Below are 27,886 nucleotides of genomic sequence, written 5' to 3' on the forward strand. Positions count from 1 at the left end.
TTGTATGAGCAAAAAGTAAAGAGTATAATAAGGATGTATTCAAATATTGTAAAATGGAAACTTAATAAAATATTGTTATTAAAATAAATTCACTGGCCTCTTCAAAATTACCTGGCTGCCTGTCATGCCCATTGTCAGAAGCAACCTGTGAGCTGGTGCGAGGCTATGACATCTGCTATGACAAGAGGCTTCTTTTCATCTTTAGCTGCTACATGCAACGGTCAAGCACTGCTTGAGCCCCTGAGTGGAGAGCCGATGACAGGGAGGAAGGAGAGGGGAATGATAAAGGGTCTGCTGAAGCCTTACATGGCTGCGGGTCACTGCCTCGAAATGTGAGAACAATACGGGTCCAAGCGCTAACGACTTTCAGGTGTGCACGCCAAAGCCTGTCAGGGCAGTCAAGGAATTAGTGCTTGGCACACAGTGTAGGCCGCTTGGCTGCCAAGTTAAACAGAAGTGGGGGCCCCTGTAAATAAACAAAAGGAAAGTGAGCTTTTACCTCTCACTAGATTATATATCACTCTTGCATACAGATGCTCGTGAGCAAACATGTACACAACCACACACACACACACACTCTCAATCAAGGGAAGGAAGGAAGCATGCTGAATCGCACCGTTTTAACAGCAGGGGCAAAGCTATTGCAAATCACCCTCTCCATTTTGAACTTCATCCTCATATTTGGCCCCATCCACACCATAACTTTAAAGCACCATTATACCACTTTAAGGGACGCGGGTGGCGCTGTGGGTAAAACCTCAGCGCCTAGGACTTGCCGATCGCATGGTCGGCGGTTCGAATCCCCACGGTGGGGTGCGCTCCCGTCGTTCGGTCCCAGTGCCTGCCAACCTAGCAGTTCGAAAGCACCCCCGGGTGCAAGTAGATAAATAGGGACCGCTTACCAGCGGGAAGGTAAATGGCGTTCCGTGTGCTGCGCTGGCTCGCCAGATGCAACTTGTCACGCTGGCCACGTGACCCGGAAGTGTTTGCGGACAACGCTGGCTCCCGGCCTATAGAGTGAGATGAGCGCACAACCCTAGGGTCTGGCAAGACTGGCCCATATGGGCAGGGGTACCTTTACCTTTATACCACTTTAAACAGACATAGCATCACCCCCTCGAAAAAAGAAGAAAAAAGAAAAAAAGAATCATGGGATCTGTGTTTTGTTAAGAGTGCTGAGACCCATATTCCCCTCCCAGAGCTACAATTCCCAGAGTTCCCCATGTAGAGGGATTGGTTGTTGAACCACTGGGGAAAGCAGCTCTCAGGAGAGTGGGGAAAGGGAATCTCCTAACACATTTTAGCTCCCTTAACAAGTACAAGCTTCCATAATTCTTTGGAGGAATCCATGACTGTTTAAAGTAGTGCTTGGAATGTATGGTGTGGATATGGCCTTAAACTGCCTTTTATAGCAATAGCTGGGCTCAGCATTTCCTTACACTGATTGGTGAGCATTGCCTCCCACTGCTCCTCTTCATTCAGCCAGTCTCCGACACCCAAGGAGAGCCTTGTCTGTGGCAAATGCTACGCTTGCCTATTTGCCTCCCCACCATCAGTTGACTTGTCTTTTCAAATCCACCAAAGTCAGTTGGATGGCATTCACAGAGCAATTCAAACCCAACTGGCATGACATGATACAGGAGAATAGGCACCACCACATTCACAGCCCTGTCGCTCATGCTGCCTGGAGCATGCAAAGGCCTCCTCCAAGCTGTGCCAGCTGGGAACCAGCATAGTGATCAGGCCTGATGCTGCCAAGTGGATCCTAGGCTGCCAAGTGGATCCCAGTCAACTCAGCTACCACCACCCCTCCAGGAAATGCGTCATCACCACTGGGAATCCCACCAGGAGTACCTCCAACTGCCCTTTCAGTTGGCGGAACAGGAAGCTTTGCACGACTGGAGTGATGTTGGCATCACTTCTTCAGCAGAGGTAAACCTATGCGCAGTCCCACCCCACCTCCACAGATTGCGGGTCTGAATCAGAGCCTAAACAACTACTTCAGACTTGATTATGTTCTGCTAACTGCTTCAGTGAACTGGCATTGCTTTTCTTTTTTGTCCTCCCATGCTACCATCTCACTCCCAACAAAGGTTATTAATATAACCAAGTTGCCAAAGGATTTATTACCATGGGCCAAAATGGTGCCATTTCACATCTTAGTTAGAGCACTGAAAATAATCCTGGAGAGAATGCCCAGCTATAAAAAGGTACTTAAGCTGTCATAGTCACAGTCTCAAACATGCACCACTTGATGGTCTCAAAAGTGCTCTTTAATTGGGTTTTATGAGTTCTAATTAATTACACCATGTTGAAAAATCACTTGTCCCATTATAGCTTTCTGTGGTTTGCCCTGAATAGCAATATGGTCTTCTACTCTTCCATACTGGTTGTTTTGGGGTTTCATCCTTCTGAATGGACAGCCATTTACATTTGATTAATAAAAAAAAAAAAAGGTCAATAAAGCTATCAGTTTTCTCATTGATTCAATGTATGCCTGTGTATACATTCATTTTAAAAAAGTTAATTCTCTTAAAAAATAATATTGCATGAACATTTGGGGCAGGATGAAATTAATGCAGCATGCTAGTGGAAGCCATTGCAAGGGCTCCTGTTACTTGCTCTCCTTATCCCACAAACCCCTGTGCCTCCCCTAAATCCTCTTTGGAGGGTTGGGAGAATGCCCAGAACATTGTACAGGGAAAGAAAAGGGGGATTGTTCCATCTGGCAAGCAGAAATGCTTGTGCTGACAGAATGATCAGAAGAACGTGACTTTGAATTCCTCCCTTGATACTTCAAGGGAGGAATTCAATATCCAATACTTTTGATATTTTGCGTCATTCCCTGTTCCTCACAAGCCACATGGGGTTCTTATGCTAATTTTGCTGGGTAATAAAGATGACACCAAAGGCCCAGGCACCATCATCTTCTTGATAAAGAGTTCCATGGCTGAGTAGGCACTTGAACACTACTCACTTCTCATCTGGACCTCTTGCTGCTATACCTTGTGGGTTTTTGTCCTCCCAGATGACACTAGGGTTTGGTACTAGGGCCTCTAATTTTCACAAGAAGAGCTCTGCTGGATCAGGCTATAGACTCATCTAGACCAGCATCTTGTTCTCATGGTGGCTGATAAGTAGATGCCCATGGGAAGTCTACAAGCAGAACCTCAGCACAACAGCACTCTCTCCACTTGTTATTCCCAGTATCTGGCATTCAGAGGCATACTGCTTCTGACACCGACTAGTAGCCATTGATGCCCCTGGGAACAGAGCAGATACATATCTGAACATTTGTCATTCATCTATCTATCTGTCTATCTATCCATCCATCTTTTTCATTTACTGGATACAATGGTTAATATTTCTTCTAAATGCTTTTATTTGTATTGTTTGTCACAGCCTTTGTCTGGAAAACAAATTAGTTTTAAAACTGCAAAAGTCACTGAATAGAAAGTTAAATTAGTCACTCCTAAATGATTGCCTTGACCCAGAATAAATTGCCAGTGATTCTTTTTCTACTCTGCATGCCAGTTTCACAGTAAAACTGTGACCGGCGGGTCTATCTAGGTCATCAAATGTGGGACTGAAATATAATAAAATTGCCAAGAACGGTGACTAACTAGAAAGTCTGAACATTTACCCACCACCCTGAAAAACAATTATAGTACTAACTCAGGATTATGTTATTGTAAAATAATCCCTTCATCCAGACAGTTTATTACAAGGAATCTGCTTACACAGATATAGTTAGTTACTTTATTAATTTTGCAAAACTTTTATGGGGAGGGTTGGCAATACAAAGAGGTATGAGAGCCTGCATGTTCAGAAGTAAGCTCTTTTTTCTTTTCTCTTTTCTCTTTTCTCTTTTCTCTTTTCTCCTCTCTCTCTCTCTCTCTCTCTCTCTCTCTCTCTCTCTCTCTCCCCGCCCCATTGATTATTAATAGTAATGGGGAGACATTCAATTCAGTTTGTGTTTAAAGGTGAACCAAGCTAATCTGCGCTTTCTGAAACAATACATGAGCCTAAAAACAGTCATGCAAGATTCACACGTCTCCAAATTTTGCAATACAGTTCTCCATGCAAGTAATGTGTACAAAAATGCATATACTTGGTAAAACGTGCAGAAAATGTTATAATATTTATATAATCAAACTGAATTATTTGTTGGTTGAGTTATGTTTTGAAATTATTAAGTATCTGACTATTATTATAAAAAGGCGTTGATTCGCATTTTTGTTGAGTGCTTCATGAAACTGCTGGAGAACTTCATTTAAGAAAAATGAGAAACTGAAATTGGCAGATATTCTCATCCCTAGTTAGTGATAATCAAAAGATCCAGTGCTTTTTTTAAAAAAAATGCAGATAATATGGCTTTTGGTTCATTATACCAAGTAAGAATGAGAAGATTATTTTTCAGTCTTGAATCATATTAATTATAGTAAGACCAAAGTGGTGTTTGCCAAAAATAATAAGTGGCGTAAATGAGTCATATCACTGAACAGCATTGTTCATTGCAGTTCGTAGGACTTCATATTTGCAAAATACTGTACTCTATGGAACACCCATTTTGAGCACCTAAAATGTTGTCCTGCCATTCAATAAGGGCTATGGTGACACTTTATTATACTAAGGACCATTATTTGTTAGATATGCCAGTAAAAAAGGTTTTGTTGCTAAAACCACATCTTATTATGCAGCTGTAGGGAATAGTTGTAGCAGAGATGCATTGAATATACTTCCTCTGTAAACTATTTTGAAATCCACATAGTAAACCTGATGGTTTTTAATTTTAAGACGCCCTTCTCAAGGAGGCTCACCTTGCCACTACTCCAATGTCTTTCTGGTGAGGGGGGGGAATACCCTCTCCAAGCCATTTGAATTGTCTCCAAATGCAGCACAGTAGCCTATCAAAAAGTGGGCAGATCTGCCAATTTCGTTTTCTCCCAGTTTCTTGCTTTTTCCAGTCTTAAAGTCCGTTCTCCATGTTTCCACAGTCTTTTAAAGTCATGAAAATTCACCAGCATTTTAGTATGAATTTCTCCTAATGTACACATTTTTGTATCCAATTTTACCTAGCAAAATGGCATGTGGAGCCTCACTTTCTCATCAGAAACACTCACAGACCCTCGGTTCTTTTTGATATGATCACCCAGGACTATTTCTGGCAGTGCTGCTTTCCACCCCCACCCCCTCTCCTATGGGAATACAACTGCACAAATGCCACTCCTGCAAAATTAACAACACAGACAAATGGAATAGATAACTTTCTAATGTTTAACTTAACTCATAGCATTTATTTCAGTTTATTCTTGCTGGGTGACTACGGTTGCATGATTGTGCACCTGTAGATTATTTAAAAAGATAAACAGTGTTGATTTATTAAATGTTTTCGAAAGGCCTGTAGAATACTTTTATTTTGTTAGAGTTTAATATCCCTTTTTAATTTGCAAGAACTGAGATATTTTTTAAAAAAATAATAAAATAAATAAAATAAAATAAAATAAAAAAGGTTCCTTCTTTTAACAGATTTAAAATAGTTTTAAAACATTTTGGAAATAAATAATTATTGGCGAAACAACGGAGATTCTTTGCTTTTAAAATTATTAGTAGAGTGTAATGGTGCATATGCATAATCTGTTATTATGTCAGGAAATCCTCAATTCATGCCTGAAAACAGGCTAAACCCAAGGGATAAAGGCATGGCAGATGAATAACAGAGCATCACTGGGAAAATTTACTCATCCCTAAATAATACAAAGACATAACATTTTTCTGCATTCTGAATGAATTCCTTTAGCTGTTGGATAAATTGTAGAAGCTTTCTGAAACTATGAAACTCTGCAGAACCGTTGCAACTCCCCTAAGCAGATGAATATCCCCTGCTTCCTGGTTAGAACTCGAGGGGAAGGTTCAAGGAAGTTCTTAATAAAAGTTTTTGGAGAAGACACACTAACCAATTTTCTGTGTTCCTGTCGGCTTATGTAATTGATTAGTCAATTGATCAATGAGCTAAAACAGGGCATGCAAATCAACAAAAAAGTTATTTCATTGTCATCTTCCAGTGCTGCTTGTTTAAATTTAAGGTGCACAGCACATTTCAAATAGTGATGCTGCAGCGTGGCAACAGAGTCATCGACACCTCCTTCTCCAGCTTCCATATATGAAGATGTTTTGTACTGAATCAGGCGGGACTTGTCCATCCAATCTCATATTGTCATTAGCAGTAAGGTTGGGCTAACCTGACACTTTCGGTTTCTCTAACTTTCTCTATTTCCAGTCTTAAATTCAGTTCTCCACACTTCCACATCAGTTTCGGATTTAATTTTATTTTTTTTGAAAAATCCAAAGCAGTGTTTATCGTGTGAATTCCTCATAATCGACACATTTGTTTATGCAATTTGCATAACACACACTTTTTGCAAGGCACTTTCCCCAACGCAATGCATTTTTGTCTGCTATTTTCACTAATGCAGTCGTTTTATCTAATATCTGTGAATATTGTTTGGTTGAAAAACTGCATCACAAAATTCAGGTAAGTGCAAACTTGGAAGAATGGCTGTATTTCAGATCTCTTACCATTTTGGATCTTTTGGATCTCCTGTGTCTTTTGCCCTGTTGCAAATGGCAGCTTCAGTGGGGATGGGACGATGATTTCCACTTGGAAAATAGCACAGGTTAAAGGGTTAAATGTGATTGCAGTATTGCAACACTGATCAAATCACCCCCATCTTTCAGCTGTTCTTAGAGAACAGCGGTCAAGTCTCCCAATGTCACATTTAGCTGACCCTCAAACACTGAGATGTTCCTTAAAGAAGGTCATCATTGTCTTTGGACTCTTGAAGGTGCTTTACATTACAATTTCTTCTTTGCAGCTGAGCAATCATCTTGGAAAGAATAGGAGTTGGAGGAATACAGCTTTTCAGGGGGGCTAGTTAACAAGCCTGTTTATCACTTCTGATTACAAATTGTGAATTCTCTTGCATGAATGGAAAAGACAGTTTTGTTGCATCTCTACTTTATTATCATCTCTTCTTGAGCTTACCAGCATAAAAAGGAACTGCGAGTGCTAATTCTATGTGCTTTCAATCAACAACGTCCCTCAAACAAAGGAGATTGTCATTTTTTCAATCTTCCTTTTATACAAAAAGAGAAAAGAAATTCCAATATTCAGTAAAACATGCATAGGTGCCAGGAGAGGGAGAATCAAGGCCCTTCCACCAGGAGAGGACTCAGAGCTAGCTTTTAGACACCAACTTCACTCATTCCCATATTTAAGCATAAAGAATTTCTGAAGTTCTGTGTGTACAAAATCTCCTTTCTTTTGCCATGTACTTTGGCTGAAGTATTGGTGTGTCAAGTCTGTCATGAGATTAATGTGGTGCAAAAAAAAATCTGCATATGCATACACACACACACACAAAATTCCCACTAATTTATGAGAAAAGAACTTGCATCGAGAAACGATCAGAGGGGAGAGAAAATATTTGAGGAACTTATAATTGGCAAGTGGCAGGCAAGGATGGGGTGACAAATTTGGTTTGGTTCACATTTAAAGGCAAACTAACCTAATTCACATTTCCTGAAACAATGTTCAAGCTGACACGTTTGGAAAGTCACACTTTTCTGAATTTTGTAACGCAGTTCTCCAGCCAAGGAATGTGTATAAAAGTGCACATACTGTGATAAAGTGTGCATTAAAAAATGGAGCAATTTGTTTTACAAAACAAGTGTATATTAGACAAGATTACATACAAACACGTGACTTATGGAAAATTCACATCAACATGCTAATGGATTTCATGAGGACTTTTTAATCGAATTTTTAATATTTTGTTGGAAGCTGCCCAGAGTCGCAGGGGAAACCACTTACTTTCAAGATGGCTGAGGAGAATTGTGTGCATCCATTCGTTCATTCTGCAAATCAGCTCTCCAGTGCTCTACACTCTGTAGCCTTCCAATATTTCCTGAAGACCCCATCATGCCGTCAGACAAACTTTATTTTAATCATGAGAAAGTGGAAAGTTGTGCTACTGTGTGTCTTTCAATTGTTGCTATTTTTAACTGAAGTCATTTTAGCTTTGAAAGAAATCAGGGTAGATTTTTTAAAAAATCTGGAGGGCCACAAGCTCCCCATTCTTGGTCTAACAGAAAATCAGCATGTATGAGCAGATATGATATCTGGTGGGCAAGTTCATGCAGCCATCTTGTTTCCATGTATGTTTTCTCATCCTGGACTGGTGTTATTATGCTTAATCATTTTTTTGATACGAAAAACACAAATCCAGCCCTCTGTTTATGCATATTTTCTTCTCTTACACCAGGACAAACATGTGCACTCTTCCTTAGCAAGCCTTTGTCCATCGAAATTAGTCAGGGGAGACTGATTCAGTGCTAAATTAAACACAAAGGGGGCTCAGCAGTCTTGTAAAGAACTTTATCCTATTGTCTGGAGTGATGTTTGATTAATAATTGTGGTCCCCAATGGCATACTAGAATGTCAGTTCCAACCTATATTCACACCAGAGCTGGATGGTTCTTTTTCTGCGTCTCCCGAAATAAAATGCTGAAAGAGCATGATGAGCTCAGGAAATCCATTCGAACAATGTAAATAGCTAGTGAGTAAAGCCCAGCAGGATTCATTCATACATGTCCAGCCCAAACTGGCTGGTTTGATTCCAGTTGGAACTCTCTTCACTGCAAAGCCTCGGGGGAATGTTAATCTGTATAGTATAAACATTTATAAACATCTCCTAAATCATTACACTTCAACTGGCCCATAAACACTCTCAAATGTTTTCCTTAGGCACTGCGTGGCTTTGGGGAAATGAGTACACATTGATTTGGCACCACTGAAAAGGTGGAGAAAGAGTGCAGGGGGTTAAAAAAAGATTGCTATCTAACTCCCATGAGCTAGCTAGGGCAAATCCCTCTCTAGGAAAGAGATGCAAAGTTGCATAGCGCAGCACATACCCCTTAGCAAAGTGACCACTGAACATAGTGCAAAAACAGAGGATATGCGTCACCGAAAAAGCGAAGATTTTCTAAGAAATTTCATTTGCTGGTTTATACATATGTTATTTATTATTATTTATTCAGTTTGCTAATCTTATACTGATTGCATCTAGATGAATTACAACAGAAAATAAGATAAAGATAAAAAAAAATATTAAGAACATCTAAAAATACGTTAAAACACAGTGAAATGCAATTCGGGCGAACACAATGGTAAAACACAGTTGTATAGGTCTAAATTTAGAAAGAATTGCTACCAATAAGAAATGCAATCAGTATGACCATAATGAAGAAGAATCTGCCTAGCTGATCTGTGTGTCTTCTCAGTCTGCTGATAAGCAGCTTCAGGGCTACTGGGGTTCTTTATATTTAAGCGGGACCTTGACTGGACAGCTCTTCAAGCAGAGTACTCCTTCAAAAAGTGGCTTGTCCTATGTTAAATAGAACACATGGCCACCCTAAATTCAATGTAAGTGTGGACCTCCAGGTGTTGCTAAATGAGAATTCCCATCATCCCTGGCCATTGGCCATGCTTGCTGGGACTGACTGAGTTGTTAAGCAACATCTGAAGGGCCAAAGGTTCCTGCACAAGTAAAAATGGCCACCTGTCTTCTCCTTGATCCTTGCCCATCTTGGCTTATAAAAGCGAGCTGAAAAGGGCTGGGCGATGGGTTGGTGAATGTATCCGTCTGTGAGGGAGCCTTTCCAGACCCACTGAAAGAGGAGGTTATTGAGCCACTTCTTAAAAAAACATCTTTGGACCTGGCCAAAATCTTCCATTCTTGGGCAAGGTCTCAAGTCTTCCATTCTTGGGCAAGGTGATTGAGCGAGTGGTCCCTGAACAACCCCAGGCACACTTGGAGGATGTGGACCATTTGGATGCCTTCCCATTGGGATTCAGGCCCCATCATGGGATTGAAACTGCCTTGGTCGGTAGCAAATTTGAAAGGTTGCAGTCCTACATACCTCAGGTACAGGTGATGCTTTTAACAATGAAGGAGTATTCCTGGGTGATCATTGTTAGGAGAATCAACACCCATCTTTTCCTCTGCGAAGGGCTCTGGGAGAACGATCAGGGGTCTTCCAGATTCAAATTGTGGAATATCCAGGTAGGCTTAGAAAGGACGTCTAACTGAAACCCTGGAGAACCACTGCTTAAGAGAGTAAGTGAACTGACTCACCAGTCTCGGTCTACCTTCACCCAGGCCACACTTTCTTGTCTTCTTACTTACAGGCATTCCAGATGGAATTGCTGGCTGTCAGCTTCCTCTTCTTTAGACTTGAGTGTTGCTTTTATAGAACTCAACAGGGAGGTAGATGGGAAGAAAACAAGATCTAGTTGAATCCACCTGTCATTGGCTCTAGCTCCACCTACTGCTGGGCTCCTTACTTTCTGCCCCACCAGCCCCAATGGGCACCAGCCACCACTGTATGTTCCCATTCATCGTTTAGTAATATGAGCACATGCTCTACATGAAAAGGGTTCCCAGTTTATTCCCCAGTATCTCAAGACCTTGATTCTGACTGAAACCCCTGGAAAGGTGCCAGCAATCACTGCAGCCAATACCAAACTCGATGGACTTCTTTTATCAAGGCAGTTTCCTCTGTTAGCCGGTATGCTATTTGCAACCTGGAAAACATACATCTGCAGAGAACGTTCACCATATAAGAGTTCCTAGCCAATGTGGAAGCTTCATTTGGAGATTTTGCTCTGGAGATTTTGAGCCAGCACAGTTTAAGAAGCATTTTCTTCCAACCCTCGACAAAGACACAAGACCAATGTTCATTTCTGTTCTTTTCTGCTCGTGGGCCTCTTGGAGCTGTCATTGCCAAATTAACTGCTGGAGTGAGAATTTGCAAATGGAAGTTTTCCAAGCTCCTTCATGTAATCTAATGTCCTTGGGGAGCAACAGTCTGCTCAGTATCAAAACTCCCTCCCCCACTTCCCTGCTTCCCTGTCACATGGAAAGTGATATGCGAAGATAGAATCAAATCTTCCTATACAGAATTGTTTCTGTGCCGCATGAAAAATATTAATACAGAAATGGTTGGCTTATTATTCGCTGGAAAAATACCTTTTATGATAACAGGAAGGGTGCGTGTGGAGGGAGGAAGTTTTGATTGTAGTGCAGTGCACTGAAACATATTTGTCATCCCTCTCAGAGGGCACTAATTCACCCAAGTACTGGGATGATGGTAGATATGATCAGGACTGGCTCATCCATGAGGCAAAGTGAAGCACCCATCTCAGGTGGTGGAAGCCTCTAAGCGCCACCCCTCTAGGCCCCCCACCTGCTCCATCACTCCACTGCTCAGAGAGAAGCAATGCTAGCATTGGTGCCAACTTCCAGTGAGATCTCATGAGATCTTGCTGAAGTCTCACGAGATATCACGGAGCACACAGAAAACATTGCCACTTTGTGCTGCCGCCACACCACTTTGGTAAGTGATGCTTTGGCAAGGGTGACAAGCTGGCAGTGGCAGCAGCAACAGGGCTGTACTTTCACCTCAAGTGGCAAAATGGGACATGCCACACCTGATCATGATGTTTGTAGGGTTAAGTGAAACTGACCTCCCAAAATTCTCCACAGACGGCAAAGTGGCAAGATGCGGGGAGGGATTTGTTGAATTTTCTCCATGGAGGGCCTGGAATTCTCAATTAGTTTCTAGGGAAACTGAGAAAGAACATATTCAGAATTTTTGCCCTGGTTGTGGTTCAGAATATAACATTGCCCTTAGGCATACCATCTAAAAAGATATGGCACATGAGGAAAAAGGAGTGAGAAGGGGGAGGAGGAGAAATGGCAAGGTCAAACACAAGTTCTTAAAGTTACAGTACCATGTTCACAATGGAATTATTTAATTCTGTCTGTGCACATTCCGACTATTTCAACAGTGGCTCTCCAGAAACACACTCCCGCTCCCGCCGCCGATCTGGGGACACCGTCTGGGCCAAGCAGGGAGGGGTGCTCCTGTCACACAGTTCTAAACATCTCAAATACACCATGACTATGAAAGGCAAATAGCTAGGCTGGCCATATTCTGCCTCCATTGTCAGAGGCAATATGCTACCCCCAGGCATCTTGCTGGCCACTGTGAGAACAGGATTCTGGACCAGATGGGCCATTGGCCAGGCTCTTCATCTGTTCTTATCTGACAGGGCAGTCAATATAATATTTCATCCAATGTACACATTTTAAAGTCATGCCCATGAACAAAACAATGTGCTAAGTGTTGTTATCTATGCTTATGTGCTCGACCCGCTAAGCCGCACACTCCTGGTTGATTCCCATTTCTCAATCAAGAACCTGTTGTCAGTACAGGTTAAAAGAGAAGTGTTTCCATTAGGTCTTTCTCTCTGAGCTCTTTCACCTACACATCCATTTGTGTTGTACACATAAATGACCTAACTTCATAGGGGTTCCATTAGGTAGAAATCTTTCCATTATTCCTTATTTTGTATCCTCTTTTCTGAAATAGGGATGTTTAAGGAATTCAGTTTTTTTTTGTGTGTGTGAGAGAGTTCCAATGCAAACTGACCTGATCTGCCTGCCAGGCTAATGTGCAGAGTGGAATGTATTTATCCTTTGGATTTTGTACTTTTGCAGAATGTGCCATACAGCTCAAAATAAGTGCCAAATGCTGTACTGCAAAATGTTATTTTAGGATAAGCTGTGTTGATAAATGAGTACATTGGGATAAAATATGTATTTAAATATGCATTTTGTGATAAACTACATACGAAACGACACATTAAAGGACATATTTAATGCATTTTGTGAAAAATGCAGCCTAATACACAAGAAGGACAGAATAGACCTGGGGGGGGGGCACTTGTAAAATTGACCTGGATGGGGAATAGACTGATCCATACACCTCTACTCTGAATTTGTAGTTCCTTTAAACTAAATAAAAGTGGTGGGGTTGTGCGGCAGTTCAAAAATTTTGAAGCACGTGATTACCCTTATAGGTAAAAAAATGTGGTCCATGTGATTTGTCTATTTTCGATAAAGGTAATGTGGACCTTACATGTAAACAGTTAATTGTATATCTTCTGGTAGCCACTTGATTAGAAATCATTAGCAAAATTTGGCTGGAAAGACACTTCATGCCCTACCCTTGGTAGCTGGTTCAAGAGAGGTATGTCCATTGCTATCTCAGAGAAATTGGTGTGTAATATTTCCATGGGTAGGGATGATGCTGACCCTTCTGATTTCATCTGTTTGGGGATAACTTGTTAAATATATGCCACTGCAGTCACATGGGGTGTGTGTGGGGGGGGTGTTAAATCCCTTCAAAATATTATTCTGTTTGGTGTCATCTATAAACAGGCAAAACCTTTTTTCCTTTCTCTCCCCTGCTTCCTTCATTGCACAATGTCAATTTTGCTTTAATACCCCATTTATGATTTTATAATTGCATCCATTTCATTCACCCCTGATTTCTTTTTTTCTTCTGACTCCTTGTGTTGAATTCAAATTCTTTGGTTGCTGATGCTTGTTTTTCCTTTGTGTGCATTGCTTGCATTTGTTGTTTGATAAACTAACCGACTAATTAACAAATGCTTCCTAAATGGAATAATTGGGTTTGGCTTCTTCTCCTAAGGATTCAAAGATCAAGTTCTTATGTGTCAAATGCCAGTGGTTGAAATGAGCTGCACTCTGATTCAGTGAGAAAGAGGGACAGGGGCTATACCATGACTGTGGGGTTGCATGCGGCAGGAAACTGCTTAAATTCACAGGTTCTAAGACTCTTTCCTGCTCAGATATAGGAAGGGAAAAGTAGGTGGTAGCAGAACCAAGAGATGCCATAATGTGCAGTCTTATTTCTTTCTTTAGGGTTGGTGCATGCAATCTTGACAGTGTCTGTCACTCTAACAGTTCCACAGCTGCCTCTTGTTCCACACCCCACCCAGTACTTTCACTTACCCTTGCTTCCTGCCTGAGCAATGTTAGCTGCTCAAATACAGCCACAACACATGGCTAATGAATATAGTAAATGTGTTATTAGTAGTACAGTGGTACCTCAGGTTAAGAACTTAATTCGTTTTGGAGGTCTGTTTTTAACCTGAAACTGTTCTTAACCTGAGGAACCACTTTAGCTAATGGGGCCTCCTGCTGCCGCCGCACAATTTCTGTTCTCATCCTGAAGCAAAGTTACCCAAGTTATTACTTCTGGGTTAGTGGAGTCTGTAACCTGAAGCGTCTGTAACCTGAGGTACCACTGTAGTAGAATGTCATTCAAAATTTACAATTCATCAACTTCAAAATAATATATATATATAAGTCCATAACCAAGAAGTAGTCAACGAAATGAATTGCTGGCGGAGAACACCACAACGCCTTTCAATGGATGATGTCCAAGACAGTATATCCGGATTGAATCAACTGTTTTGAAGATGAATCTTTGTCAGCAAATAGTTTTAGATAGAATCTCCATACAGGTAAATGTAATACTTGTGGATCAGAGCTCACTCACCAGTGTAGCTAACTGATTATTCTGTATTGCAAACAGGGGTTTGTTTTTGAGCAATGTTAGCTGCAGAGTAAGATAGCTCGTTGAGTTTGCGAAAGAAACCAATCAACCCAACAACCCTAATTCCGATAATTCTGTTTCTTTTTAATTCTGCAGGATCAACACAAAACCAGTCGCTTGCATTCAGCCACTTCCATTTGGCAAGTGAGACTATGCAAAGATTTGACGGATGCTCCAAGGGTGAAATGCTTTAGTGTCAGTCTGCTTTCTCTTCAGGGCAGGCATCTGCTATCCCCAGTAAGGATGGAACAGCTGCTGCATAGGAACAGTTTGAGGCTACAGGTACAGAACTCAGCAGCTGGCTTCTGCATATGTTCCTATGTGTGTGTGTAAGAGACTGTAAAGTAATATGACTTTGAGTTCTTCTCAAAGTGACTCTTAACAGCAGGACTGTTTATGTTTCATAAAGGGTGCTTTATAGCAGATACTTTTTGCAGGCTGTTTAGATCAGTGTGGTTCTGAGCTCTCAGTCTGGATCTGAATACAATTTTATGTGCTTATATGGATATGGGGCAGAAAACTGCCAATGCAAATATTCTTACTCCCTTAAGTAATGTCTGCTGAGAGCTTTCTCCTTCTCAGCATACTGCACAACATCTTGGGAACCTAGGCATAGGGGGAAATTTTCATTCAATCTGCATTTACTAGGTGAATTTACCTGATCTGCACTTTCTGAAACAATATGCAAACAAAAACAAAGGCACCCTTCAAAATCTCCCAAGCCCCAAGTTTGACAACACAGTTGTGCAGCCAAGTAGCATGTACAAAACTGTGTATGTTAGGAAAAATTGTATACAGACATGGAAGAAATTCACACTAACATTCTGATGAATTCTCATAACATTTTAAAAAAATGCAATCTGATGAGAAAATGGGGAGAACTGAAATGTGAAGAACTGAACTTATGACTGTACTGAGAAACTAAGAGAAACTGAAACAGACATATTCACCTAACTCTACGGTAACCCCAGCCACATGGGGAGCTGGCTGCAAAATTTGTACTCCATATACAAGACCTCTCCATGTTTCCAATCTATTGCATGGTCATGGCAACATTTGTGGCTCATTTTCTACACTGTGCCACCAGAATTCATGACGTTTTGCATAGTTAAATAGGAAAGAAACAGTGGTGGCCTCAGCATTGATGAGAGGCAAAAAGGAGCTTCCCCTTTATTTTACCTGTCTCCACTTTCACTCCAGTGTTGCACTTCCAAAATAAAATAAAATAAATAGCGGGGGGACATGACTGCACACAATTTATTCTGAGATGGTAGATTCATTGACAGTTCGTGCAACTAGTTTTGGATTCCCTGTAAAGTGTTGTGAAACACCAAAGTAAATAAGAATTAATAAACAATGTATAGTGATGAAAAATCCAGTCCTTTCTTTATTTATGTAGGAAGATTGATAGAAGAAATAATAATAATAATAATAATAATAATAATAATAATAATAATAATAATAATAATATCCAAGCAGATGACATAAAATACTATAAAATATTAAATTAAATAGCAATAAAAACTGATCTTAAAACAAGAAACATAATAAAATTATTTTTAAAAAGTAGATACAAGGAACAGTTTTATAAATAAATATTCATAATGAAATTATGGGAAGACTTGACTAAACAAAAATTTTTCTTTAACAGGCTTCAATAACACTACAACAATGGCACTTGCCTGATACTAATAGGCAGAGAGTTCTAGAGAACAGATGCTGCCACACTAAAAGACTGATATCCAGCAAGTGCACAAGGAACATTATGTGGCATTTGTAAAAGTGCCAGTTACACAGATTGAAGTGGCTACATGGGCACATTTGGGGATCATATATTCTGCAGAATAACGTTATGAAGCTACGTAGCCAATCAAATCTGCCTATGTGATGATCTCACTGAAGGCGAATAAAGGCTGCTCAGAACGCATTGCCTTCAGCCCGAAAAGCAAATATTTTTAACTCTTGTTTGAAAATGGGTCTGCCTTCTGATGAAACCAGTTCCCTCACTGCGAGAAGTGAGGTTACAGGGAACCAAGCAGAGGGCCTTCTCGGTAGTGGCACCCACCCTCCCATCAGATGTCAAGGAAATCAACAACCACCTGACTTTTAGAAGACATCTGAAGGCAGCCCTGTTTAGGGATGTTTTTAATGTTTGATGTGTTACTGTGTTTTTTAATATTCTGCTGGGAGCCGCCCAGAGTGGCTGGGGAGACCCAGCCAGATGGGCGGGGTATAAATAAATTTTATTATTATTATTAACAACTCAATCCTGGTTATGCATTTCCCTAGACTACAAGGCAATGCACATTCTGGTCCTTCTGCCGCCTATTTGCAATCAGCTTTCAAAGCTTCCCACACACCCCACACCCATGGCCTTTCAGGGCCCCTTACTGAAACCGACATCCAAATACAAGACGCATTGTGATCAAGGCAAAGGCTTCAAGTCCAGCCTGCTGCCACCCCCCACCCCCGGTCCCCTGACTGATTTTAAAAGACTATGAGTCAAGCCTGAAATGCCTCTTCCAAGTCCCGTCGTTAACAGTTTTATCCCTCAAAATTCCGACCGAAAGTTTCTGGCAACTTGTAAACAAACAGGTTTCTACATGATGTGTTGATAATGGAGTCCTCTGGCATTGGTCTCTTGGGCAAAGCTATTAGTCTCTCCAGTCTCCTGCTGCCCTTAATGGCCACCGCCGGAGGGGATTGGTTTTAACTGCGGCGGCCGCCACATTCTATCTGCCTTGGAGAGGCATAAATTGGCATTCCATATCATGCTACCCAAAAGAAGAAGAAGGGGGGAAATTCCCAGCAATTATTAAAAGATTCTTATCTCTTGCTCCCTGCATGGATAATGAGATCCTTCTCTGTTGGACTGAGACAGCCCGTCTCTCTGCTCACTTAATGAAATGGACCCCAGTTTGCAAATTAGCATCGCCCTGACTCCAAACGTAACCTCTTGTTGTCTAGTTGTACATCAAGGCTCCAGGCTTATGTCTTTCCTTATTAACACCCCGTAATCACGACAAAGCCCCTTTCATTTTCATTTCCTGGTTCTTTTAAATAAATTCGTTTGTGAGTTATGGCCATCATTGTCTCTCTCCCCCCACCCCGCTTTGTCCTATTGATTTAAACATGGAGGGGGTATGTTTAAATAGAAGGTTATGGCTCCCCCCCCTCCCCAAGGCTTGCTTCAGGAGCCTATTTTGGCATCCTGGATATTATTGTTTTTAAATCATTAAAGGCTTAGTTAATGGAACAACAAGCTCATACTTAGTCGCTGTTGCTGGATTCCTACTATATGGCAATGAGATGAAACTTTCATCTGACGCTATCAAGAATGGCAGTTTGGCACTGAAGGTGGAGCAAGAGAAATGGAAAATGACTTAGGGCAGTGGCACCTGGGAACCACTTTGCACAGAGATGCCCACTTTGATCCTCCAATATCTATTTGCAGCCAGGCAACTGACTTACATGGAGTGAATAAGCTTCTTTCTAAAGCTCAAGGTCTAGTGCTGAGCTAAAGCTTCGCACAGTATCCCCCTTCCCCCAAATAAAACAATGTGTGCGGGGGTGCTGGGGCAAAACAAAAGTTGTTTCAAAAAGGGTGTATATTAAGTATTAAATTCCAGAAGACCTGGCCATGTGTGTGTGTCACATTTAACTTTACAGCTTACACTCGCTTGCAGTGATTTGGGGCTCTTTGCAAGCTTCTAGTTGGGCAGTTCTTCCCCAAATGGTCATGTGACCATGTGTTGTCATCTGGCCAATATAATATTTCCACTGGTAGCATAAGTTGTGAAGCAAAATACAGCTCTCTTTCACTATTCACACTTCTCTGAATTTTGCAATGAAGTTCTCCAACCAACCAATTTGTACAAAATATATGTGCCTAAAACACACGTTAGTGCAAACAGAGACACCCACAAACCACTTTTCTCTACCCCCTCACCAGTATCTGATAAACTCACAAGCATGTAGCATTTTTAGACTGAATTTTTTTTATGCTTTGCAACGGTTATCTTTGCAACTATATGAGAGCGTCTAGCTTCCATCTTTACATGAAGTGTGAATTTTCTGGGATCTGGGCCAAACACACTCAGTGGAGATGTCTAGGACAGGATCAAAATAGGTAGGACGGCATTTCATTTTGCTACTTCAACATGAAAAAGGCCATCAATTTTGGTGATATTTTAGGGCAGAAGTGGGGAGCCTCAGGTGAGAGGATAGAAGCGACTCTCCAGGCCTTCTTTGAGTATTTTGCCTGACTGGAATGTGGATAGGGAGCTGTGTGTGTGTGTGTGTGTGTGTAAAGCTCAGATTTCTGCATGGCTGTGGTGTAACTTACTAAATTCACACTAAGATCCTGATGCATTTCCATGAGGACATTTTAGAAAGGAAATCCAAAACTAATGTGGAAATGTGTAGAACTGAACTTAAAATTGGAAAAATGAGCACCTGAGAGAAAGTGAAATTGACTTCACCCATCCCTAGCTGACTCCAACTTCATTATCATGCACACATGAGCTAAAAACAAGGTTGCTTACACAAGCATATGGTGATTTTAATGTTCAGATGTAATATTCATTGTTCTGCTGTTTCTGATGGATTTTACATTTTCCTCCCCGTATATTTGTAAATGTAGTGTTTTATATATGATTTATTGCTCCTAGTCCTGAGATACCAGGATGTAGCTTGGGCCTTAAGTATTTTAAATACAGGAGTCACAGGTCTATTTCCTTTAAATATCTAGGGTTGTACTCAACTAAATTTATCTCAGAGCAGCCCCTTTGAAGTGTATGAGACTGTTAGTCTCTCCCCCCCATTCCAATTGGTCTACTCTGAGTAAGACTCTCTACAACCCATGGACAATGTCCTTGTACAAAACTCTCTACAACCCATGGACAATGTCCTTGTACAAATGAAAGAGCTTATTTGGTTACAAGCCTGGGTTTCCAGTTTGTTGGGTACTTCTTCTTTCATAAGATAAAGAAGGCAAGTGTTTGTGTCAGTGACCTGATTTGGAAAGGCAGTTTTAATTCTGTTCTTAGTTCAGTGATGGTGGTATGTGTGTGTTTGATCATCATTGCATATTTATTCAATCGACATTCATTGCAACAAAGGCCATTTACAGTTTCAAACACAAAGAAGACCTCTGTAATTCAAGCATTCATTTAGGAATGGGAGCCTTATAGGTGGGGTCTTGACATTAATTTAAGATCTATCTCTTTTACAATCAGATAATTGTATTTCACTAAACTGATGCACAAGGAGGTATAAGGCACTTTGACAGTTTTATTCTACTTGTGTAAGTTAATCTGCACATTTTGTAGCTCCTGACTTACAGAAGGAACAGCGAGGGTTCATCAAATTGAAACACAAAAATACACAGAGGCCTGGGAAAGGCTTAACAAACATTTCAGGTTTAGTTATTGTGCACAGAGAATGAGCCAGGAATTGTATCTGTTTATAACATTTTTTAATGTACTTTTTTTTGCCACTGGGAAATCTACACTACAGATGTTACTTTTGGTTGCTTTTCAGACACTTCCTCCACTCATAGGAGGTCTCCTTTTTGAAGCAGAGAAACATGCAAGCCAGGAGTTCACAGCTCTCAGCCTTCACAACTGTTATGTATGGCAAGTATTTTGCCTGACTATTTTGAAGGTTTAAAGTTTGTTGAAGGTATTATAGCTGAAATTTGTGAGCTTCTGACTGTGGATTCTACTGTTCCCAAAACCAACTCAGTTAGACGAGTGGCAGAAAGCAAGTCTATTTGGCAGGTCTTATTGACTTTACCACTTTGTAGAGAGTTTCTTTAATATAGGGATCGGGAGGGATTGTCTGGTTTGGTATTTTAATGCAAACATATCGAATTTGCACTTCTGGAACCAATATGTGAACTGAACCCCAGCTCTCCTTCGAAATTCACAGTTCTCTGAATTTTCTGATGCAGTTCTGAAAAATAAAGAATACCTACAAAACTGTTTACAGTAGTTAAAGTGCAAGCAAAAATCCATATATTGGTGAAAATAATGTTTAAAAATGCATTCTTATTAGAAGAAAATTATCTGTTTGCTTGTTTGTTTAACATTACTGAATTTAATTTAAAATTTAAAATTGCTAAGCACTGTAGGAAAATGCAAACATGGAAACAGCATAATGAAAACAGTAATACAAAGAGAAATTTATTCATGACAAGGTCCAAACAAAAATGCATATGCTAGACAAAATTGCATACAAGAACAACAAAAAATCTCACCACTGTGTTGCACCTCTCCCTTCCAGCTATGGAAGTGACAGGAGATCACATAAATCACCAACCAGACTGAAATATATTCTCAAATATATTTGGGCAATGAAATAAAAGAAACACTGGCAAATATGAGTGAGCAATGGGCATGAGCATCAAAAATATATCTGAATCTTCGGAGGAGGGCTGATGCATAAAGTTTGACTACAGGAGTGCCCTTCATACATTTACACTTTACTTGCCCTATTTAATATCGCAGTGACAGAAGCTTCTGGCTGTCCTCCCTTAATCAATACTATTGCAAAGAGGACCCTTCTTTCAGCAGTGGTATAAATTATCAGATATATGCAAATAGATTTGCTAATGTTAATTGCTTAGGTTGATAGGTGATTAATTTTTTTGATTAAGATCAATCATTCCTGAGGCGCCTTACTAAGGCAATCTGCAAAGTGATAGTAATGAGGCTTGCCATCCTGTTAGCCTGCCACTAACTAGCCATAAACCATACCTTTGATGGAAGAGAATGTTTCAGAGCACGATATGCCCAGCTTAAAAGGAATGAGCGGAGAAAAAAGCTACTAAATATGAAACAGTTTCCTGAGGTGATGCCTCTAGGTATTAGAGCAGGCCTACACTAGACATGGGACGCAGGTGGCGCTGTGGGTTAAACCACAGAGCCTAGGACTTGCCGATCAGAAGGTCAGCGGTTCGAATCCCTGCGATGGGGTGAGCTCCTGTTGCTCGGTCCCTGCTCCTGCCAACCTAGCAGTTCGAAAGCACGTCAAAGTGCAAGTAAATAAATAGGTACCGCTCCGGTGAGAAGGTAAACGGCGTTTCCGTGCGCTGCTCTGGTTCGCCAGAAGCGGCTTAGTCATGCTGGCCACATGACTCAGAAGCTGTATGCCGGCTCCCTCGGCCAATAAAGCGAGGTGAGCGCCGCAACCCCAGAGTCAGCCAGGACTGGACCTAATGGTCAGGGCTCCCTTTACCTTTATTTTACACTAGCCATACAGGCAGACTAGGCAGCCACTAGGGGATAGTTGGAGGCCCTTAAACAAACAAACAAACAAAACCCTGAGGGCTGCATTCTTTTCTGACCCACCATCTGGGGGGGTCACATGTCAGTGGTGAGTGGGGTGAGAGGAGAATGTGGATGGAACAATACATGCAAATTTTACCTAGGTTAGTTGTTATATTGTCACCGGCACAGCCATCTTTATCCTCCATCCAGGCAAGCAAAAGGCATTATCAGAGTTCCAGGACAAATTTCACCCCATCAAAAACATTCAAGGAGGAAGTTAAGCTAGGCCCATGAAGGGTGGAATATGAAGAAGAGCATAGATGGAGAGGGAGGGTGTCATGGGAACAATCCCAAGGGCAAGAGAGAGCCGCCTGGAGGGCCACTCATAGTGGTCATCACGGTGGAATTGCTGCTGACCTCTCTCCAGCTGGATCATCATACCATAATAATAATAATAATAATAATAATAATAATAATAATAATAATAATAATAATTTTTTATTTATACCCCGCCCTCCCCAGCCAAGGCCAGGCTCAGAGCAGGATGGAGAGTGGGAAAGGCAAAATGATGATGTCAGTGGCAGAGCCAACCAAGTCATTGCTTGCTAGCGTCAGACAACTGAGAGACAGAAACCCTTCCCAAATTGCTGAAACTTGCCCAGAGATCTACCAGCAGGTATTGATGTTTAGCTAAGCAAGTTTAGGTAACAATAAATTTATTGGTATAGGGCTGTGTCTTTGCCCCCATTCTCTTTGGCATATTATTTCCCTGGGGCTCTCAGATACCTTCAGCTCTACTGAAGACAGTAAGTACTTTCATTCAAGGAGTGATGGGGGTCTGTTCAACTTGGTACATCTCCACCTTGCTTCTCTCTACTGGTAAGTCATGGTGATGGCAATAGTAGGAGGTCAGTCACCCATGATTGGTGAAAATCACTGACTTGGAATTTATGGAGTCACTGTCTCCAAACAAATGGGTGGGGACTGTTAATTTGTCTCCTCATTCAAGATTCACCTAATAAACCCTAATAAACTTCCATCTGTACAATGGGGCTTCCCCCTGCTGCACCCTATGACTCTGTAGGGGTCAGGAGAACCCACAGAACAGTACACAGTGGGTTCCATCTGGCAAGCTGCAATGCTTGTTCACATGGAAAGTTTGCACATTAAACCTACCCCTGATCTAGTAAACACGGCCACAAATTTAAACGGGGTTTGCCTTAGGCCTACTCTGCACTTAACTGAATTTTTCAAAGAAATGCATCAAGGCCTCACTGATCTATGTATATGTGTGTGTTGTATATTGACAGCCTGTCCACCATTTTATGCTCCCCACAATGTCCCATGTGGCACATTGTAAGAGAGTCAAAATGGCAACAGCCACACACACAAAAATGGCAGCCACCACTTAACAAAACGTCAGAGAGATTTTTTTAGATAATATTCTGGAAATAGTCCTCTTTTCCAGGAAAGGTGAAAAGAAAAGAAACTCCTGAGGAATTGTCTCACAAAAAAACTCTTCTGAGAAATCTCTGCTCTGCTTTCACCTCCTTCTCTCCCCTTCCAGATTCTGTTCAGTCTAGCTGGTTTAAGCATGTCTAGTTATATCTTTTCGACCTGACAGTGATGGGTGCCATCAGATTCTGTTGCTGGAAAGGTCAAAGGTTAATTGAAATCAGAGGAGCAAAACCTATTCAATTGTCCAATTAATTATGCTCAGCTCCCTTCCACCTCTTCCATTACCCCATAAACATCAGCAACTGGCCAATCAACAGTGAATGAGAGACAAAGCTGCCTCTGGCCTGCTGTCACTTATCTTGATGGCTTGCACTTGCTCAACAGTCAAGTTGCTGAAGCCAATAAAAGTGCATGTGTTGGGTTGGGGAGAAGCCGTGTGCATGTGTGATGGAGTAGTTGATGACATCCCCATACATCACCCTTAGCATCACCCTCCTAGCTGTAATGTTAGGAGTTGTCTTTGAAGGCTAGTAATGCTTTGAGATTTATTGCTGCTTCCAGACTACTGCCTGTGCCACTTCATTTGAGAAAAGTGTAGCAATCAAGTGGAATCTCAGAAATAAGCTCATATTCTCCATATTCTGCCAGCAAGTTGTTGCTTTAAAAAGAAAAGAAAAAGTGGACATCATGATGAGATCCTTAATCTTCTACAGTTTATAGTGTATTTTACTTAAAGAATATATACAGTCATACCTCGGGTTGCGAATGTGATCCGTGCAGGATCGTAACCTGTAGTGTTCGCAACCTGCAGTGCCGTGTCTATGCATTCACGTGATGCGATTCAGCACTTCTGCGCATGCGCGTGATGCAATTCGGTGCTTCTGCGCATGCACATGATGTAATTTTGCGCTTCTGCGCATGTGCGAGCACCGAAACCTGGAAGTAACCCGCTCCAGTACTTCCGGGTTTGGCGCGGTCTGCAACCCAAAAACGCACAACCCGCAGCATTTGCAACCTGGGGTATAACTGTATATATTTCCCATCCCAACAAACACTTTATACCATGACAGTAGGATTGGTGAAATGAACTGCAACTGCCAGCATGTTGCCTGATATTCACTTTTCAGCAATTACTCATTTGGAGTTGTTCAAATTCCACTGGCTGCCATTTTGTTTTTAGGCCCAGTTCAAAGTGTTGGGCATTACACTGGCTTTTGACACTTGAGGTGCATATTTTTAGGACCCACTTTATTTATGTGATTATAAGTTGTTTTAAACTGTTTTAAATAACCCAACCTGGGACCTTAGAATGAAGGGTGGGTAAATAATAATAACAAAACAACAGCAACAGAAATCTGAAAAATAGTTGTTTTGGGACCAAGCTCTTTCCCATGAAGAAACCCACACATTGCATTTGTTATCAGATCCCTTGCTCTACTTTGCATTCCCATCAGAGGTTTAGGTGGGATATGACACATTGCCTTTTCAGTCACAGAACCCAAATTACAGAACCCCCCCCCCCCCTCAAAGGCTTGAGTGGCCACTTTCTTGATGGTTTTGCAGTGAAGTGAATTATGTGCAAGTTCCTTTCTCTTTCTATTGTGGAGCCATTACTTTACCTTCCTATAAATCTCTCCTCAAAGCCCATCTTTAGGGTGAAGCATCAGGCACAATTCCTTAGTCCCCATACCACACTCTAAATTAACTTAGGTACGAGTAGCTAAATGTTTGGCTAAGCATGAGAAGGTTTTGTGGCAGAAGGTGACGTGAAACTACTCAGCTGCTTTCATTTTTCAATGCAGCCCTGAGTTTGTGGTGGTTGATGGAAGCAACTGCAGCTCACCTCTCAGTAGCCACAAGCAGAAATTAACATCATGCCAAGCGGGCTTCGGGTTGATGGTGACCATCAACTGGTAGCCACACTGGGACCAGAAGTGGCACACAGCAGTGATGATGTGGGCAACACCCTCACAAAAGCCTGAGAAAGTGGAAAAGGTGAGTGTGGGCAAGGGTAAGAGCAGGAAAAAAACCAGACAAAAACTGGGCCTGTGCAAAGACCCCAATCCACCCCATGGCCCCAATCTGGGACCCTAGATCAGGCAGACTTGCCCTGTGCCACCCTGAGGGGCCTCTGTCCCATGTACAGCCCCAGGGCAGTTCGTTGTTGTTTAGTCGTTTAGTCGTGTCCGACTCTTCGTGACCCCATGGACCAGAACACGCCAGGCACCTCTGTCCTCCAGTTCAGGGGTGGGATTAATGTTTAATTAGGTTTTATTTTAGTTTTCATTTTAGTTTGTATTCCAATGCCTCTACAGTCGTATCTGGGATCCCAAATGCCTTGAAAGTCGAACATTTTGGCTCCCAAACGCCACAAACCTGGAAGTGAATGTTCTGGTTTGCGAACATTCTTTGGAACCAGAACATCTGACACGGCTTTCATGGCTTCCGATTGGCTGCAGGAGCTTCCTGCAGCCAATCAGAAGCTGTGACTTGGTTTCCCAATGTTTTGGAAGTCAAACAGACTTCTGAAATGGATTCTGTTCAACTTCCGAGGTACCACTGTATTCGCCTAAGCTTAGGCTTACAAAGCCTGTACTTTTCTCCCACACCAGAGTTCCTTCTAGGGAAAAGGTGCTCACAATGCTAATTGGTGCTTGCCATTCTCTTCCTCACTTTATTGTCACGTCTCTGGAGCTGATCTAAATATTTCTCCAGTGCAATGAGAGGAATGTTACATCATTTGCACAATAGCTCTGCATATGTCCAGATCCTAAAGGCTCCATGGGTGGATTGCTTTAGCGAGACAGCATATCTCCCCTTCCCCAATCCCTCTTTTTTTTAGGTGGGGGGGGGTGTTGGATCAGGCTGTTTGTAATTAAATCGACAGCGATTAGCTCAGGAAACATGATTTGCTGCAGATTCCAGGTGGAAAAATAAATAAGGATTATATTATACATGCACTTGTTCTGTGTTTCATTAAACCTTGCCAAATTTCCTCTGCCAAACTCTGCATCCTCAGATTGGTCACACATGTTCTTGAATGCTTCACATATAGCACTTAACAGCTGCACTTTAGGGAGAGGGGGGGAGAAGCCAAATAATTCAAACACACCCTTCCTTTGCCAAAATATGTTCCCTAGTAAAGGCAAACAATGGCCTATGCACTTGAATGTGGACTCAATTAATCCAGAGTATCAGTTTACAGTTGTGCTTCCCCATCTTGTATATTGATATTAAACATTCAATTCTGCACGTAGTCACTTGGTAATGGCATTTCTGTTAGCCAAGGATCATTATCCTCAACATCCTCTGCCTGGTTGCCTTTCTCCTACACCTATAAAACACAACTTTTTAAAAAAGAGCAAGTTCAAAGGTGAGCTCACTGGTAGCAGACTCTTTTCAACCTAGAGTTGTGGATCCCTGGATGCAAGCAAAGAACATAATGCATAAAACTTAGGTATGTGTGATCATAATGGTCCAATTAACAATGGATGGGTGAGGGATATGATCCTGTAAAATAAAACCTTCAGAAATGAGTGTTTATATAGTATGTTTGTTATTACAAGAAGACGGGAACTTGTTGATTCAGTTTATCTTCCCACTGACTCACTTGTTCTGAATGAAGAGCCAGTGTGGTGTAGTGGTTAGAGTGTCAGAGTAGGACCCGGGGGACCAGGGTTCAAATCCCCACTTGGTGATGGAGCTCACTGGGTGACCTTGGGCCCCTCACTGTCTCTCAGCCTAACCTGCCACACAGCGTTGTTGTGGGGATTAAATGGGGGAGAAGCTGGTTTACCACCCTGAGAAAAAGTGGGGATATAAATTCAATAAATTGGTAAATTATTTCAGTGGCAACTGTTGTCATGCCCAGTTCTTCTCAACATTACCTGCTGTCAGGGAGTGTGTCTCCCACAGAACGTCCAGTCTCTGGTGAGAAGCAGGTGACAACAGCAATACAGCTTGAGTAACAGTCTGCATTGTATTCCAATCCATTCAGGGACTGACCAAACCCTGACCTTCTTAGATTTAGATTGCAGCATGTTGTGGTTTCACACCTTCACATTACACCAGAGATAGCCAATGAGATACTCTCTCAGTGTTGCTGGATTGTCACTCCCTGCTGGCTGAGGCTAACGGGAACTGGAGTCCAACAACATCTGGATTGGCTTCCCCAAGGATGGCATATAAATGTGAGGAATCAGTCAGTAAAGCAAGTGGAGTTTCTTTGGGTTGTGCATAGTTTCCCTGAGAAGTTTTGTTTGCAGTAGTGGCTGGGGAGAGGCACTTTTAGAGAGAACCTCCTATTGCTGCTGAGCAGTAACTGAGAGAATGGTTAGCCCAAAGCCCTTACAGATGTTGCAAGGAGACAACAGAAGCATAAAAATTGTTATATCTGTGCTGGGTATTTTAGCCAACTAGCAGTCATGTGCTTGCACATGGTGCCCCTTTGCCTTTGCCTCCAACTGAACACACACACACACACACACACACACACACACACGTATACGTATGGAGAGTGTCTAACTGCTTCCTCAGTAAAATTCACTGGCAGCTCTATTAGGGATTAGATAACAAGGTGATCATGTAGTATGGAGCCCATGTTTAAC

The sequence above is a fragment of the Podarcis muralis genome, chromosome 5 (genome assembly GCF_964188315.1).
Source record: "Podarcis muralis chromosome 5, rPodMur119.hap1.1, whole genome shotgun sequence".
NCBI classification, from domain to species: domain Eukaryota; kingdom Metazoa; phylum Chordata; class Lepidosauria; order Squamata; family Lacertidae; genus Podarcis; species Podarcis muralis.